Below are 16,242 nucleotides of genomic sequence, written 5' to 3'. Positions count from 1 at the left end.
GCCGGATGACGCCCCATTGGCTTTATTCCCACGTATTCCAGTGTGTGTTACCTAGCGTCAGGCTGACCGATACTAAATGTCAGACTGATTATGGCCTTTTATTATATATCAGATGTTTGTCAGCTTTGTTGCCTACCAGTGTTGTGCACCTCCCTAACATTTTCTTGGAAATTTGTTATTTGTTTAACTGTCAATGATTGATGGAGATTGTTTCAGAGTCACATGATGGTACAAATGTTGTTTCTGTAGCTTTTTCACAGGGTGGCCGAGACGTGTCAAAAGAACTGCATATCCAAAACACTATGCAAATTCGAAAAACACATTAACGGAAAACGGAAAATCACAACACGACCATTATTGCCTACATATGTGGAAGGGGAAACTTCTTGCCTGTTTGAGAAGTAAGTTAAATGTTGTTCACTAGCTAACTACGATTACTATCGCTATGTGATTGCCAAAAATGAGTAATGTTGTTCAATGTCTTTATATTTTCATATTTATGTACTCTGCCATCTAACGTTAGGCTATTAGCAGCTATGCAGTAACGTTAGCATTACGTCATTTAGCTAACATAAGTCAATCAGATGAATGTAACCTAAGCTGTACCCATGTATGGAGACACAGCGATAGTTACAGTGAAAGCTGATTAACTGTATAGATTGTTGTATGAAAATGTTGTGTATTTTTAAACACATTCAAGCAAGAGCTTTCCTCTTCCACATGTGTAGGCAATTATAGTCCGCCGGAAATAATAGTCAGCCCGTTTCATTGTCAACATCTGTTGTTGCTTACTTCCGTTGTTATGTTGTGGCTTTTGCATTTGTGATGTGATTTTTGCATTTGTGTTTTCCGTTAATGCGCTTGTGTTTTTCAAATTTGCAAAGCGTTTTGGATATGCAGTTTGTTCGACACATCTTGGCCACAATATTTCCAGCCTGACTAAAAGAATAATTTAGGAGTCACTGTGCTCTTGAAAGTGTTCATGATGAGTATCACTACCACTATTCAGTACCTCCCATCAGCTGAACAAACTATCAAAAACTGTTCAACTTTATTAGAATTAATTTACATTAGGCCTCAGTTATGGAAAATTGTATGGAAAATTAAAATACACAAAATATCACTGAAATTAACAAAAATTAGACAGTATAAGAAAATTAATTGAGATACATTTTTGAATGACCATATTTCTATTAATTATATTAATAATTAATTTGGAACTTATAAGTCTCTTCAGGCAGAGAGATAAAGCATAAGCCAAATTTTGTCACACAAAGGAACATACTTATTGGGAAACATATAGAAAGTTGAAAGAATACAAGACGATGACCCGAAATGCCAAATCTAGTTTTTATAAAGAAAATCTATCTAATGATAATAAAAACCCTAAACAATTCTGGAACAGAATCAAATCTATAAGTGCATCTGATAATTACCCTATTAAGCAAATAAGAGTCAACAATACACTACTGCATGACTCTGTATCCATTGCCCAAGTGTTCAATCAGCATTTTGCATTGGTTTGCTCTACCATAACACCTGATCTCTCTAAGATTGGCAGCATCGACAATATTCTACCCTGCCACAGCTCCTTTTCCTTTAAGAAAATATCACCTGTTGAAGTTCAGGGCACTGTTAATGAATTGAGTGTTAGCAGTGGTGCTGGACTAGATGGTGTAGAATCCAGATTTATTAAATTAGCTTCCCACATTCTTACGTTCCCACTTGCTGATTTATTTAACCTGTCCTTGTCCAAGTATGAGTTACCTGCTCTTTGGAAATGTGCATGCATCACTCCACTCCATGAAGGGGGAGACATCCTTGATCCTAATAACTACAGACTATTTTAAAAAAAAAGTATTTATAATCAACTGTCCCATTGCAACAAGACCAATAATATGTTATCTCCATTTCAATCTGGATTTAGATCTAATCACTCTACAACTACTGCCCTCTCGTGGCTACGTTGGTTACCTGTCTTGTACACAGGAGATCCTGGATTCAAATCCCACCAGTGCCTGTCTGACGGTTCCATTCTGAGTTTAGCTAATACGCAAACTTGCTCTATTCTGTCCATCTAGTCAGGGACTGCTGTACATCCACCAGACTAGGGAAACACCACTGGGAAAAACTGGATAACATACAATACTTGGAGCAGACATTCTCTGGATGTCATGTACTCATGCTGAGTAGGCTGAACTATGGCTAAAACCCACTAGAGATTAGACCATTTACTGCATCAGAAGGATATGCCTTTGAAAGCACATCAATTTATTAACCACTTGAACCCTGGCAGAAAGGTATTAATCTGCATTAATCGTTGTGACTTTATTTTTAATATTATAAAGAGTACGGTCTAGACCTGCTCTATAGGAAAAGTGCAATGAGATAACTTCTGTTATGAATTGGTGCTATATAAATAAATTGAGTTGAATTGAATTGAATTAAAATTTACTAATGTGTTGTCTGCAACCGATAAAAACAAATTCACAGGGGCAATTTTTATTGATCTCACAGAGGCTTTTGATTTGGTTGACCTTTTAGATAAGCTTTATGCTATTGATTTATCTCAAAATGCATTATTATGGTTCAACTCCTATTTAAACAATAGAAAGCAGTGTGTTGTTGTAAAAGGGAATAAGTCAGACCTGTTAATCCAACAAAGATGTGTGCCCCAGGGTTCTACTTTGAGACCACTTTTTTTCCCCTTTTTTTGTTAATGACCTCCCATTAATTTGCTCTAATTCCTCTATTCATTTATATGCAGATGATACGGTTTTATACACCTCTAAACCTCATTTACTGGAAATCCAAACTGCACTACAATCTGATTTCAACGGAATACGAAACTGGCTCTCATCTAACAGATTACGGCTCACCAAGTCTTACACTATGGTCTTTGGTGTAGCAGGGAGCCTCAAATCCAAATCTAATTCTTTAGTTATGACATGTAATTATGGTACTTTTCTGCATAAAGTTGATAAAATCAAATTATTGGGCCTATGGCTCGACTCTGAGCTCACATTCAAACCACATATTGATCATGTTTTACGTAAAATGAACATTGGAATTGGTGTTCTATACCGAGCTAGAATTCTTTGACACGCAGTGTCAGAAAGAAACTTGCTTTGCTCGTGCAACAGCCTATGTAGATTTGTCCTCGGATGTCCTTATCTTACTCATCATTGTACATTGTACGAAAGACTCAGCTGGCCTTCTCCCAGTATAAGAAGACACATTCATTGGTTGCAACTTTTTACCAACAGTTATTTGTATCTTATAATTCAATTTATCAACTGAAGCATGCTGCCCAGCTTTTCTTCTTTATTCCTACAGTTAAAAAAGGAACTGGAAAAAAAGCTTATGTTTACTGACTGGAGTAATTTACCTTCTAACATTCGATCTTTGACATCATGTGGTATGTTTACGAATGCTGTGATCTCCTATTTTGAGACTAATTGTGTATGTTTTAAGTGACATAAATGAACATCTGTCCTTGTCTACTTTGTGCCATTGAATTGTTATATGTATTTACAACATTTTGTGCAGTTTGTTTTTGCTTTGTCTGAATGTCAAACTGTTTAGTTGTTTGTTGTTTTGTCTGCTGCCACTTTAATGTTGTTACTTTGATTGTTTGTATTATGTGTAGGACCCCCTCGAAAATGAGAGACCCATCTCAAGGGGCTTATCCTAAATAAATACATTTACACACACATACATTTGGTATAACCTTTTGTCCAAAGAGACCCACAATACAACCCTGTTTCCTAGAAATGCCATTTCATGTACTACTAATTTGCAACAGTAAATACATTTGGGGAGAAACATACAGTAATGTGGAATGAGGAAACATCTTTAGCTAGCGACTAAAGCATGACTGAAGTCTTTTATGGTTTTGTTGAGGCACTCACAGTGAATTGATGCATGGCACAGGAGTAGTTTACTTTATTAACATTAAAGTAACAGTTCGTCATTTTGGGAAATACGCTTATTTGCTTTCTGTCGGAGAGTTAGATGTGAAGATTGATACCATTCTCATATCCAGATACACATAAGGAATTGTCGTTTTTACACTTTGGTTTTTGTGCGGAACAAACAAACAAGTGCTGGTAGGTGGGTTTTGTAACCATTTCACAGAGCTAGGCTAGCTGCCCCCCCCCCCCCGTTTCCAGTCTTTGCACTAAGCTGTAGCAGCCAGAAAGAGACACGGGTTACTGGTTCTTGATTCCTAGAGTGAATGTTAACATGCAATGACAATACACACACACACACACACACACACACACACACACACACACACAGAAACAGGCTCCAGCAACAACGTCATGTCCATGTCCTAAACTAATGGAGTTTGAGTTGTCTGCTGTTTGTTATCGGCTCTTCAAAGACACATAGTCTTCTGTGAGAGAGAGAGAGAGAGAGAGAGAGAGAGAGAGAGAGAGAGAGAGAGAGAGAGATCAGTCTTAAAAACACAAGACTTTTGTACTAGGGTCTGTGCCATGTGTGCATGCATGTTTGCCTTGAACTACAGCTGTTGGGTAGAAATCTTGTATCTGTAGAGCTTTTCAGGAGCAAAGATAAACAGCCTCATGTTGAAATTGCTCGAAGGATTGTAGACATTTCTCGCAGATTCCAGAATATTGGAGTTATGTACTTCTAACATGACAACGATATCTGTCTGCGACTCTGTTTACAACTACCTGCCAGTGTTACCATTTACTGTCTGTGGGGTAAAAGGTCAAGGACCAGCAAGTGAATGTGATGAGTTTATCTCTGCAGATTCTCTTGCCTCTTCATTCCACTCTCTGGCACAGGTCATGGATATCTGCTTCACATATAAGTAGCTGCTCGCTCTCTGCCTTTCCTTATGTCCCAAAACACATGTCAAAGCAGCATTAACTATGTCTATACCGTCTGGATTAGCTGAGCAAAAACGACAGGAACACTGAGACGGCAACAATCCAGTAGAAGGGAAATTAAAGAGGATATAAATTGGGAAAATGCAATTCCATTTCACTCTGCATCTGACCAATAAAATGTCATGCTAGGGAAAATAAGTTTAAAATCTTTCAAAGTCAACTTTTGCACTGACCGTGAGCTTTATTTTCATAACTGTGAGCTCCCAGTGCATCCAGACACCAAAACACTTCAACTGGAAGTCATTATCTCCAATATGCAGTTTGATAAAGTACACAGATGGTTGCTAGCATGTGTGCCAATTGTTAGTGCAATACGCAAAACCTCATCAAGTTTGCTAAAAGTATTGTTAATGCATTTGTGTGTTTGTATTCATTCATTGCCAGGATCTAGCTTGATAGATTGACTGATATTCATCTAGAGTTTTGTAGTCTTCTATTGTGAGCATGTTTTCCTCAAAACAAGTGACATTTCAGCCAGCACTGAGGCACTTATGAAGAAATTTTGAGCACTTTAAAAGAACTGTTTGACATTTTTGGAGTTACACTCATTCACTTTCTTGCCTTGAGTTAGAAGAGAAGATCGATAACACTCCCAAAAATGTATGCTAAATATGAAGCTACAGCGAGGAGATGGCTAGCTTAGCTTAGCACAAAGACTGGAAGCAAGGGGAAACAGCTCTTTCCAAGGTAAAAATACAACATCTAGCATCTCTAAAGCTCACAAATGACCACAGTATATCTTGTTTGCTTAACCATCAAAAACCAAAGTGTAAAAACAACACATTTTAGGGGGGGTAATGCGCTTTAGAGCTGGTGGTGGGAGGATTTTTTAACCTTTGCGCAGTACCAGGCTAGCTGTTTCCCCCTGCTTTGAGTCTTTATGCTAAGCTATGCTAATAACCTGCTTGCTCTAGCTTCACATGTCAAACTATTCCAAGTTGTTATTCCTCTAGCTTCATATTTAGCGTACAGACATGAGAGTGGTATCTACAGTATTTTCCCATCTAACTCTCAGTAAAAGCGAATAAGCTTGTTTCCTAAACTGTTGAACGTTTCCTGTAAGTGAAAAAAATAATAATTTGTAGCTTTACTAAACGTTTATTTAAAGTTTATTAAAAAAGTGAACACGCTCGTTCTTCACAGATGAAATTTTCCAGTCCTTTTTGGTGTGTCTGCTGTCACCCATCAGAAGAGTGGCCATTTGGTTAACATTCCTGGTAAACGTGGTTTCATGGGAGCAGATATTTACTCGATATTGTGGTAATATTTGATAATTTTCTAGTATTTGACATCATTAAGGTGTGAGAAATGACTGTCAGGATGGTGACTAACATTGTTACGTATTTTCCTGTCTCACCACAGCCCATCCTCATGACACACACACAGACACACACACACACATGTTTGTTTCACTAAGTCCCCATGGGTTAGTGTGCATTCAGGTTAAAGTCTCTGAATGCACACTAACCTAAAGTATAAGAACATGAAAAAACACACACACACACACACACACACACACACAGATGCTATGCTATAGCATCACACACTCCCCCAGTAACAGCACATAGTCACAAATTAAGTTGTAAGAGGAAGGAGGTGATGTCACCTGAATCTCTTCCTCTTCTCCTCCGCTCCACCCCTCGAAACTTCCACCACTTCTCCCCATCTTCCGACCACGTCGTAGTTGCGTAAAGGAAAATAACTTAAAAATATTTCTTCACCCAGAACTTCACTTAACAGCAGTAAACCAGATAAGACAGCGACTTCTCTTTGGAATATCTGTGTGTTGACACAGGAAAAAGGAAGGAAGGAATTAAATCTATGTTGAATGAGAAAACAAACAAGACAAGAAGAAAAACACTTACTGTGATAACATGAAAACCAGGTTCAGCTATTATATAAGCTATGATAGCTTATACTGTGAACTAATGGGTCACACATTATTATGAGTTAGCATTTCCTATTCAGTTTCCTTACTGAGTGAGCAAGCCTGACATTAAAGAGCTGCCACTTTGTGTGTGTGCACGCATGTGTGTGTTTTGAATGGGTGTATGTTGCTCCATCATATACTCCACTCCACCTGGCTATGATGAATTGGTATGACCTGTAACTCCTCCATCAGAAAAGCTGATGGCGAGTGATGCCTGTGGGTATCTCTGAGTGACTGCTGGTAAAACATCATAGAAAAGGTTTTATTACACTGCTGTAAAAAAAACAAAAAAAAAACCCTTTTAAAGATCTGACTCAGCATATGACAAGCAGCTCAGCACAACAATTAATCCAACTTCTAACACTTTATTCACATCTCAGAATCAACTCTTGTACCAGAACACTGGCAACATTTGTCTCGCAATAACACTTTGTCACTCATTATATAATGACACTAAAAAAAACACTAACAGCAGGTAGCATTGCAATATGTATCACTGTTGTCTTTGAAGAATCTTTATTTATTTAGCATAAATCAAGATTCCACTACAACAAAAAGAAGGGCACCTTTGTAATGCATGGATTGTGCTGCCTTAAGTAAATGTCACAGAAAGGAATCAGTAATACTGCAATATGCTTATGGGCTTTATTTCTTTGCCATTTTTTTGCATAGGGTAATTCCAAGTGCACAAAATGAAAAGTCATTCCAGTAATGCAACACAAAACTAAACATATTCACTATATGTACTTGTATAGGATATCTACAGATATAGAAATACAACAGTGCTGGTCAACCCTGTCTTCTACATTTGGCCACAAGTTCTCATCCACATCATCTTATTTTCTCTTACTAGACTCTTACTCTTGCAATACACCTGGGAAAGAATTTTTTCGCATGCCTGATCCATCCCTGACAATCTTCTGCAGATACGTCCAGACATCCAGCATTTATTGTGTCCAAGAGGGACATCTTTTTAGATGTAGCTGAGGCAGAATGTAGCAAAGTGCAGTCTAATTTACAGTAATTTTGTGTTGTGGTGGTTGAGTTTGAGTGAGAAAACAGTTCATGAATTTTGAAAAGATATTGTCACTGAATGCCTTTTATGTCAAAGCAATAAAACGTGATCCACAGTTTAGTCCACGTTGACTTTTGTTGTGCTGACTGTGTGAAGACTTGTTGAAAAAGTGAACTCAGTATTGAGAAATTTGAAGATCAATGGTTTAAATTATAATAGCAAACACAGAGATATCCTGACTTTTAGTTCCTTGTATGGGTTAAAGAGAAACTACTTTTGAAGAGGAAATAACATATTCTTGCTCATTTCATTACACTCAGGGGTTTTGTTGCTACGACCTTACTTGGTCTGGTATGACCAGTAGTTTAGGATGGCTAATGTTAGCAAACTAGATAGATGTTGTATAACTGACATTACTGAGTCAGAACTCTTCTCTACTGTTACACTACATTTTAGCATCTACTATTATCCTGTATTTCCCACTTGTGGCCACAGTCACTGCTATCCATCAAAATGTACGTAGTTTTGCTTTAAACTCCAACAACAATGGATCCTACACTTCCCATTATGCAACTGACATTTTTCTTTAGACTCCATGACCCTGACCAACATGTTTCAAACTCCATGCCACTAGTTCATAAAAGCAGGCTTTCTGCCAAAAAAATTGAAATATCAGGCCCAATTCAGGATGACACTGATGACATCATTAGGGTTATTTTCTCAGACTTCACAAAGCTCCTCCAGAACCACCAAAGACATTATACAACTGTTTTCACAGGCGGAATAGTGGCCCTTTAATGCAGCAAAACACAAAACCAGCTCATTTATAGGGAGTTACTCTGTCTCTCATAGCGTTGAGAAATGCTGTTTCAGTCTGTTTCAGTCAGAGCCTGCACACTGGAGGTGATATGTTTCACACTATGTTTTTATTTTCATGCAGTGCAGTTAAATTCATCTCATCTATTTCTGAACCTGTACTGACCCCAAATATTTGAATGTCATGGACTCATTTAGAAACACATCCAGTCCAGATCCAGATTAGCCTGAGACAGGTGTTGCATACAGAAAGGCAACTGTTGTTATTTGCACTGAAATACAGGTAAGGAGATGAAAATGAAGGCCAAAACAGAGTCAAGGCAGGGACAAAGGTCACCATCAGAGCACATTGCCTAATAGGGATCATTATAGTGAATTAGAACCATTAGTTTGCACCATTTGCTTGAGGACCTCCACTTTGAGAGCTACTGGTCTGGAACCGTGGTGGTCAGATAAGCCACTGTTTCCCCTTTCGCCCCTCTTCTTCCATCTCCCCTCTTTCCTCTCCATGTTTTAACTTCCTTTTCTCCTTGAGGCTCTTCTCCTCTTTCTCAGCCTCCAATCCATCATGGTTTTGTTCTTTGCCCTTGTGGCTGTCAGAGGGGAAATAATAGTCATTGTGGTGAGTGAACTATGCTTCTGTAGTCCTTACTAAAATACTCATAAAATGCCTATCCAAATATGCCAATTACAATACCCATTAGTAATGAGAGCAATAAATACACAGCAATAAAAACAGTCGAGCAAGGCTGGTTATTATATCTGCTGAAGTGCCAAAGGTGATTAACATTAAAGTAAAAGCAATCAATAAGTAAATCAATGAGGTGATTGACTTATGCATTCTGGGATCCCTGGAGTTCATTATATTTTACACTTCCTTTAGGATATTTGTTGTGATGAATCTAAGACGTCCTGTTCTTCCAGAGGAGGAGACAAATACAACATGGCTGAGAGGGAGGTGTTCAAGGACACTGGCACAGCTTTGTATTGCAAACAGGTGAGTAATACAGAAAAGGCAGAGGACAAGTTACAGACAGGGATGTAAAGAAGAGTAGATCCATCTAAACTCAGACCTCTGAGAAAGCACCTGTCAATCAAACAGCATAGCTGCTTTTGCTCATTTGATCTTTTTGTGGATTTTTGCCCCAATTTTCTCTCGATTTGGAATACCCGCTTTTCTTTGTGCTGCAGTCCTTGTCACTGATAACTTTACTGTTTACCACCGCGACTCATGGTTTTACTAGCTGCTTTTCAGTAGGGTTGTGCAGCAACATGGATAAGAACCCTATCTGGCTTCCCACCTACGAGCCGTTGTGGTTGTTCGAATAAATTACCAAGCTGGATGTAATGTCTTTCCACTAGAATTTTCAGTTTATTAAATCACTTCTTCAGCAGACTGTATTTTTCTAATCTTTTTAGCTATGGCAGCTTTCACTGTGCATGCTAAATGCCTTGTGCTTCTACCATTAGTAGGAGTTTTCCCAATATAAACTGAATACAAGTTAGATTACTGTGTTACACACTGAGTTACATGTTTTTTAGGTACACATATTTCACTCCAATAGCCATGCAATTAACTGACTCTTGAAGCTAATAATATTTTTGTTGACAACATGTCAGACAGGCGTTGATTCCATTGTACAGTATGTTCATTTTTGAGGCTGTAGCTACTGGAGTTGTTACTCCTGTCAAATTTAGGCAGCATATCAATACATAATTCACACAAAATGACCATAGAGTCGAATCTCTCTAAAACAGTGTCGACAAGGGAACATATTTATTGCTGGGCTGTTGTGGTTCCCAATCTGGGGGTAGGGATGCCCCAAGGGGTCCCAAGATGATTGATAAGATAATTTTAGCTATATACAAAATAATAAATAAATACATAAAATGTCCTCACATCGCTTTTTCTTGTGAAATACTAGATAGCTTTACCGTTTCAGAACACTAAAACCAATTAAAACCAAACGGTTAGAGAAGGGAACATCGCTCTTTGGCTGAACTGCTCACAGCTCATAGATGTCAAACCTGTGACAAGGGGTCATTGCTTGGTTATAAAGGGTCACAAGCCCAAAAAGCTTGACAACCAGTGCATTTATTAATTGTTCCAGTGTACTTAATAAACTGGTAACTCAATGTATATCAATGTACTGTATGTCACAGATAGAGTATGCAAATAGGGATTTATTTGAATGAAAATGTTACATTACTGTAAAAGTTGAAAATAAAATGTATTAGAACTTTTGGCAAAATTGTCACATTGTGCCTTTCTCCCCCAATTTGATCATTTGACATTGATCCCTTAACTAGCCATTGAATGAAACAGTAAGGTCTTTAACGATGACCTTACTGTCAGTGATGGGGGACTTTCACTCTACACTCGATCAGTCCTCTTAAAAGTGGCTCAGTATGGCTTAATATGAAGCTCGACTTTGCATGCCCCCCCCCCACACACACAAACAGAGAGTACAGTAACAGACACAGCCATAAGCAGAGCAGGCAGCAGGACTGGATGACACAAGATACGCCTGTTTACTTGTTGACCTTTCAGTGAACTGCGGTCAGTCTACCACCCATGGCGCAGAGTCCCTATGCGTAGGCCGAATAGCTAGACGTAATTATCCGACTCAAATGGAAATCCTCAGAAACACAAGAGAATCGCCACAGTCAAGCAGTGTAGGCAGACTCAATCTGATGAAGCCCTGTCATTTGCATAAATGGGGATGAGAGATGTGAAAGCATAAAATGAAATGTAAAAACCTTGTGTTTATTGTCTGATTTGTGCGTTTGTGTGCGCGAACCAATGTGTGCGTATGAGTGTGAGAGACAGAGTAGGAAGCAGTGATTATGGGAACACCAACCTACACTTGAGATGAGATGGATGGATGAAACGAGGGATCAAAGAAAAAGGGTGGGGTGTATGAACTAAGAGGAGCAAAAATAAGTCGCCTTTCACTTGCGTTTTTGGAAACATTGAGAAACTGAACATGTTCGAACAGCAACATCCTGTTTAAGTTGTGTTGTAGTTATTTTCAGAAGATATCAGAAACTACAAATTATTCCCAAATACTGAAGCTGTTCAGGAGGCTCGACATTTTACTAAAACACTTTATGAAGTTTTTCCCTTTAGTTTGCCACTCGTTTATATGTGTATCAAGATACATTACAAAAACCCTCTGACCAGCACTTGTTGCTGACAGATTCTGTGTCATTTCATTTTGTATTCCGGATGCTTGGTTTGTAAACGTTGCTTAATTTTTCATTGGTGTAAAGGGGCTTTACGCTCACTTTTGTATTTAATATTGAAGCAGTAGTTTTAGGTTTACATGACATTGCTAGCTAATTTAATCAAATTTACCAGCAGGTATCACTACACCATTTCTGTGTATAGAGCTAGCTTTTAGTATAGAGCGCTTTGTCTGCCATTTACTTTAAATTGCTTAAGATATTGTACAGTAACAGAACATGATGCCTGTAAAGAATTCAACTTTCTTTGAAGTTTTCAGTCTTGTGTTACTTATATTCATAAAATCTTGCATCCTCGTTTATGTATGTATGTGTGTGTGTGTGTGTGTGTGTGTGTCTGCGCGTACATCAGAGCAGTCCTCTGTGCCCTTGCCTTAAGTGACCCTGGCAACTGGTCTCCTTGGTAACACTGACTCATTTCCTGATTAGTGTGATTGGATGATATGATCCAGCCGATGTTCCTTTTGGGATTTTCTTAATGAACTCTGGTACTCTGTCTGGCACTAGATTGGAGCGAGGACACAGTGGGACTATACAGAATGAGGAAATGGCTGATATTAAATAAATAAATAAACAAGGCAACACATTATGACATAAATAATGTATTGAAATATGAGAAATACAGTAAATATACATATGACATATGAACCAATAAATTATGAAATAATTTGATAACTTATTAAAACTTAAAACGTAAACATTTAGGAGCTATTGGCAGAAAAGGAATATAATATTCATAAGTATGCTTTCATTAGTGTATAATCGCCTGAAAATAAGAATCATTGTGTTTTCATTACCTTAGAATGAGCCATTTTTATCTACACAGGGAGCGGGTCCCCTTCCACGGAGGTCGCCATGTTGCACCGCCATGCTTCTACAGTAGCCCAGAACGGACAAACCAAACACTGACTCTAGAAAGGGCTGTTTGCGTTTTTCGCGAGTTTCGCAGCCACCGTAGTTTCTCTACACGCTTGTAAGACGAGGTTGATGAAAGTGGTATTCAAATGGTTGCAAACTGCAATTTCACCGCGAGATGCCACTAAATCCTACTCACTGCTCCTTTAACTCGCTATTCTGCCATTTAATTGCTTGTCTTCCTTTTACAATTCTATTCACTTTGATTTCTATTGCCCTTAATTTTGTGGTGACACTTTCGTTTTATAATAACACTTCATGACAGAGTTGCTGTGACCAATTTCCACCTTCTCACCTTTCAACCAATCACATGCCGCATACTGACATTTCAAAATAATGGGTTAACCTTTAATAATAAAGATCACACACACTCTTCACAACACAGAATCCTCATCGGATGCACAAATGAATTTCATGCTCTGGTTTTCAACTGACCTGGGATCATTCAGTTTTCCCATTTTTTCCCCCCTGAAATAAAACAATTGAGATTTGGTTTTAATTCCAACTCCTTTTTGCTATTCTGTGCGTGCAGTAAACATGGCATGTGTAGATTCATAGCCACTCTACCTCTATCCCCTATGGATCAGCCTAGCTCACTTTAAACAACTGGATTTGCACCAGGCTATGTGGTTTGACTAATTGGTCTCTAAACAATTAAAGAGTTTCATTCCAAAATGACATATCCACCATTTGTAAAAGTAACGCCTAATTTCACAAAATGATTGAAAGCACCATTTAATACAAATTATGGTACTAATACTTAATTAATACAAGCATGGTAAATACTTTCACAGACTAGAGCCACATACAGTATATAGCCTACTGTATTAGAGATACGAAACGATGAAAATGGATCAGTATATTGTTTGGGGAGAGTCTGTGATGTTTTGACATGAAATGAGAGCACTCCAGTGAGAAATGGGTCTAGATAGAACTGCCAGCTTCCTCACAAATCACGTCCCACACTTCTTTTTGTTTGTTTTTACTGGAAAGGGTGCAGCAAGGATCAAGGCACAAATATCTATCCGTTTACCATGAAGGAGGATATTCTGGCTCACCTCCCACAATGCTCTGTGCCAGGGGAGAGGGGCAGTGGATTGGCTGACCTCATGACTTGGCTAACTCTCTCTTTCTTGCTCTCTCACACACAAGCCTTCTAAAGGAAAGGTTACTCTAACAGGGAGTTGCATGACATGTCTGCAGTATTCTGCGTGAAACGGGGTAAAAGAGAGATGCAGACACTGAGAGACGATTCAATATTTCAGGATTCTTTTCTTGTTCATGTTTAAAAACAAATTGATTGGCCATTGATCTTTAGGATCAATATGTCTGCGTCCTTATGAGCACCAACTATGTGACTGACCAGCTTATTGCAATCAGTCAAAAAGAGGTGACAGAAATTACAAGGTTTCATTTCATCCACAAAAATTGTGATGAAAAATTCTCATTGGCAGCCTCATGACAAAAACTAAATAAAAATGAACTTTTGTCAACAAAACAAGGAAATTAATTACAAATTTAATGAACCAATTCCAAGCTATGCTGGAATTATATAAGGTAACCAGACTCCATGTACTAATAACAATGACAAAAGTGTACATTTCCCCGCCCTAACAGGTCCAACAAAGCCAACAGGAGAGTCAGGGAAATGTAAATTAAGCACAGTCTGTATAAGCCCTCCACAGTACTGATATGAGGTCTAACCAACCAAAATAATTAAAGCACCCGTGTAAGTTTAAACCTGCATTAATTGCTTTTTTTTTTTAATCACTTGAGGGCATTACAACAAACACACACACAACACAACATTGACATTTTATCACCTTGAAAAGTTGGTATGGCAAACATATATTGTTCTGCACATCCAGCAGATATGGAAAAAAATCCATATCGATTAGAGCAGCTTTAACAATATTATGAAAGGCAGATGTCAGTTGTATGGCGAGGTATACGGAGTCAACATCCTCAGCTGATCCCACAGTAGACGAGAACGACACCTGTAACCATACCATCAGTCCACATCAAACATGGTGAAACTGTAGTCTCAGAATGCGTTCTTACCACAAAACAACCAGAAGTATACATTGTTGCCATTACACTGTGATGAGGCTGTCTAGTGACTGCACTTGGCTTAAGATGGTGCCAGTTGCTTTGATTTGTTTCATATCCCCTGGATATAAAAATTCATCTTTCTTTGATATTACTGTGTTACTACTTCATCATCATGTTTGAGCCTCTTTTGAAATGTCATTGAAAACTCCTGAAACCCAAAAATCTGAAAAATGTGACGAAAACAGATATTTATCAAAAGAGTCTAAAAACATATAGTAACTCCATAGACAGCATTATAGAGAAGCTTTAAATTTGTGCAGCATTACATCTGGGTGAAAAAGCAACTTGCTGTCACACAGATTGGACTGAGAAAAATTTGGGGAAGGAGAAAAGAAAAGCTGGGTGACACGAAGTGTGTGTGTGTGTGTGTGTGTGTGTGTGTGTGTGTGTGGTCATGAAGTGGTATTCACAGAGGCTGTGTAATGGAGTTATGAGGGTTTTTAAAAGGTGGCCAGATGGGTTTGGACCACGGAACGAAGTGTCCAGCAGCTGGTTGTCTGTAACCACAGAAGATGTTCAGCTCAAATGGTCCTCACTGGTTATGTGGCTCCGCTTCCTGATGCAGCCTGTGGAGCATCTGGTTAAAGTAGCCATGTGGACTTACCCATAACCATCTGTGTAATTCAGAAAGCTTTATGAAATATCCAATTGCACAGAGGAAAATATTGCCACTGGCATGAGCTCTTTCAGAAAAGTACTTAACTGAAAACAGAACAATCTTACATGAAGCAAATGGGTCTTGAAGATACACTGGGAAAGATTTATATGTAGAGCTGTTCTTGCCAGGATGAAGTCTTGCGCTCAATATGGCTAACAGAGACTGCTGAAGCCTCATATTAGCTGAAATGTAGTATTTATTTTTGCACAGAACGAGGACTATGGATTTTGTCCCCCATCTTTTACAGTGTAGTTGAACTATGGCTGTGTCACTTTATGACCAGTATGGAGAGGAGGAATGATCACAGCGGCCAATAACTCTTTAAATGTACATATGGGCATGTGAGTATTGTATTACAGTGAGATAGTCTTGACCAAATCTGAGGTTGCCACCAACCTGTCCTTGCCACCAACAACTTCTCAGGCAACATTTCTACCTAACAAGCTTTACCAATCCAATGCTTTGTTTTGTTGATGGTTAATGTAACAGTTACAGCCATGGTTGCTTTTAGGTTTGGCCCAATTCTGAGAGGAAGTGCTGCCTAAGAGCCTCTGCTCAGGGAACAAACAGCACAAATCTGAGTGCATCTTAAAAAAGGAAAAAAAATAAGTGCGAGCAAATATTTTGTGTG

At 38.5% G+C, this 16,242-nt stretch overlaps 1 long non-coding RNA gene across 1 annotated transcript in view; it reads left to right on the top strand.

The window, feature by feature from the left end:
- The first annotated feature begins 267 nt into the window (after nucleotides 1–267).
- Nucleotides 268–16,242, top strand: part of LOC122875299 — a 34,360-nt gene continuing 18,385 nt past the window's right edge. The window contains exons 1-2 of the long non-coding RNA XR_006377792.1: nucleotides 268–401; nucleotides 9,564–9,677. This is a non-coding gene — a long non-coding RNA (uncharacterized LOC122875299). The remainder of the gene's footprint in view (nucleotides 402–9,563; nucleotides 9,678–16,242) is intronic.

The sequence above is a fragment of the Siniperca chuatsi genome, linkage group LG1 (genome assembly GCF_020085105.1).
Source record: "Siniperca chuatsi isolate FFG_IHB_CAS linkage group LG1, ASM2008510v1, whole genome shotgun sequence".
In the NCBI taxonomy this organism is placed as follows: Eukaryota; Metazoa; Chordata; class Actinopteri; order Centrarchiformes; family Sinipercidae; genus Siniperca; species Siniperca chuatsi.
This window is presented reverse-complemented; position numbering and strand designations above follow the sequence as displayed.